The following is a 3,326-nucleotide window of genomic DNA, read 5'->3' as shown; positions in this document are numbered from 1 at the left end:
TTTTGTATCCATTAACCAACTTCTCACTATCCCCCCTTTCCTCCTTTCCTTCCCTTTTAGTAACCACAATTTTTTTGAGTTTTAAAAACACTTTTAAACACTTTTTTAAAACACTTTTTTGAGTTTTAAAAACTATATTCTTCCAATACCACAGTAGAGCGACACTGCTAGTATCAGATTCAGCTTGCTTCTTCCAATACCCACTGCGGCACTGAGGAAGGACAGGAGGTAAAGTAGAGGAGTTTGGCTTAATGTAATTGAGGAATAATCCTCTTTCCTCAATACGAAGGGGCTTTCAGAGCTTTATTCCAATTTTACTTGGCTGCTTCTGATTGTCTGGGCATGCAATTACTATGTCAGGGGCTGTCCACCCAAAAGCCAGAAAAATATAAGCCACCAGGTATCCTAGCTGTCCAGGCTTAAAAACATTTTTTCACAGAAACCTTATCAGGAAGAACTATCTAATAAGACCCACAGGCTCCTTACATGCTTGGTTCCCTCCATCTTGCTCACTGTTAACCAATATTCCTGGTCCCAGTTTCTTCCCTTCCGGTGTGGTGGCTTCTCCTGCTGCTGATCTTACCTCCTGAAACAGATGCTAAAAGGAACCCCTTTGGTGTCCTTCTGAGGACCTGAATAATATTGTGACTCTTTCTGTGCCTGCCTCAGTTGAGAAGTGAGAAGCTCCTGGCGGCTGGGTGATCGTCAGCTTTACAAATCAACTGGTCATAGTCTACGGCTTTTCCTCATCTGTGCCATACCTCTTCTGACCAGATTAGAAATCTGATGAGGCTCTGAGAGGCGAAGTGACTTGACCAGTGAATGAACCCAGCTAATGGCAGGGCCAGGATTAGAGTGAGAATCTCCTGATTCCAAAGCCCGTGCTGTCCCATCTCTCAGGTGAATTTCACACTGTTTGAGACACTTTAAGGAAGGGGAGTGGAGGAAGTGAGTGTGCGCTGTGACACTTGTGACCTAGACAAGCAGAGCTAAGCAGGAATAGGCCCAAAGTCTCAAAGCAAAATCTCTTACTCAAGAGACAGTGTGTCTCAGCAGTTAAGAACAAAAGATTTGGAGTTGGAGAAGACTATACTTAATCCCAGCTGGTCTGGTTACCTACTGTACTCTAGTTCTCCAGAGAGACAGAGCCAATAGGATATATATATTAATGTATAATTAATATATTATTATTATTGGTTCTGTTATATATATATATATATATATATATATAATATATAAGAGGGCATTTATTAGGTAAATTGGCTCATGTTATTATAAAGCTAAGAAGTTCCACAGTGGGCCATCTGGATGCCAGTAGTGTGTCTTAGTCCCACCAGGAGCCTCAGAACCAGGGAAGCTGATGGTGTGATTCTCGAACTAAGGGCCAAAGGCCTGAGAGTTGGGGGCACCACTGGTGTAAGTTCTGGAACCCAAAGGCTGAAGAGTCTCGAGTTGGGATGTCCATGAAGAGGAGAGAAGAGTGTCTCTCAGCACCGGCAGAATGGAGCTAGAGATTTGTGTTTTCCTCCATTTTTTTGTTGTCTCTTTGCCCCTAGTGGATTGGATGATGCCCGTGCACACTGAGGGTGAGTCTTTCCCACACAGTACACTCAGATTTACATGTTAATCTCTTCTGGAAACATCCTCATAGACACACCCCAAAATGATGTTTTACCAGGTTTTTATGTATTCCTTAATCTAGTCAAGTTCACACCTAAAATTAACCATCACACCTATCTGACTTGGAGAAAAAATATTGAACCCCTCTGACCTTGGTTTTCTAATCTGTAGATGAGAACTATAATAACTACATCATGAGGTTATCTTGAAGGGCTGAATGACATAAAGACCTAGAAAAGTAGGTAATAGGGACAGGCCAAAGTGATAATTATTACTACCGGAACTAGCCCTACTGCATTCTCACCATTATTTACCCTTTTAGACATAAAGACCTAGAAAAGTAGGTAATAGGGACAGGCCAAAGTGATAATTATTACTACCGGGACTAGCCCTACTGCATTCTCACCATTATTTACCCTTTTAAATTTTTTGGCAATCTTGCCATGTCATTCATCTTTTTGAAATGTTTATCAAAGATTAGTTCTTAAAAGCACAGTGTTTTGAATCAGACACAGCTTGGTTTGCATTTATTTGGACTACATTAACTTATTATCTATATTACTTGAAACAGATCAATCCACCTCTGCAAATCTGTTTCTGAACCTGTCAGATGGGAATAATAATACCTCCTTTATAGAGATGGGCCTATTTTGAAGATTAAATTATATTAAACAAGACTATAAAATTTAATGAAAGCAGGAACACCATTTTAAACATGGTATTCCTTACATCTGGCAATGTGTCCTGCATATAATTAGTATTCAATAAATAGTTGTTCAGTGAAAAAATTAGTAATGCATGCAATACAAACTTTTAATACAGTGTTATGCATATACTACATGGGAACTATATCTGTCTTACCCCCAGTTAAAAAATATGAAGTGGAAACAGAATTGCAGGGCCATTTAGTACCTTCTAACAGTAGAAATACATATGGAACAGCCTATCAGACTCCCAAGATGTCTCCTTAAGTGGCTTTGACAACTTTATTCTTAATAACTAAATGCCAGGGAGAAACATTTCGGTGAATGTAAATTAGGTAGAAGAGGTCAACAGCTGATTTGGGGCACTCTTTTGGAGACCTCCAGACAAGAAGATTAAGTTCTGATGTTTGGGAAGGCGAGGTGGGTAGACAGGGAAGGGAAAAGCTAAGGGATGGATGGTTGCCTGTAAGAGTTAACTATGAGGAAGCTGAGAAGACTAAGATTGAGAATACGTGGTCTTAAATCCTGCCTTCGAACTTGGACAAGTCACATCTTTTGGGTCTCAATTTCTCCATTTATAAAATAGGAATAACACTACTTTGCAGGGTTATTGTGAAGATTAGAGACAATGGAAATAAAAATGGTTTGTAAAACACTGAACCAAAATAAAAAGTTATCACTTGAAGATAGAACTTTGCTTTCTCCATGATTCTATTGGACTCAGAATCCTTATTGAGTCCAGATTGACCAAACTTAGTTAGGTTTCCATCTCATCATATCATTAACATTCTCTGGCTTTTATGGGAAAAACATTAGAGGTCATCTCAATTCAACAAAGATTGACTTTGTCTGTTTTGAACAAAGCACATTGCCTGTTCTCTGAAGCCTCCCTGAGGATCCTAGCAGTCAGTCAGTGGCTCACACCTCTGGCTATTACATCATCTTGAACTTGTTCTTACTCCTGGCTACAATTTATACTCATCATTTCTTCTAGATGTTTGA

This window comes from Galeopterus variegatus, unplaced genomic scaffold, assembly GCF_000696425.1.
Source record: "Galeopterus variegatus unplaced genomic scaffold, G_variegatus-3.0.2 Scaffold2229, whole genome shotgun sequence".
NCBI classification, from domain to species: domain Eukaryota; kingdom Metazoa; phylum Chordata; class Mammalia; order Dermoptera; family Cynocephalidae; genus Galeopterus; species Galeopterus variegatus.
The sequence above is the reverse complement of the archived record's forward strand: the minus strand, read 5'-3'. Positions refer to the sequence as shown.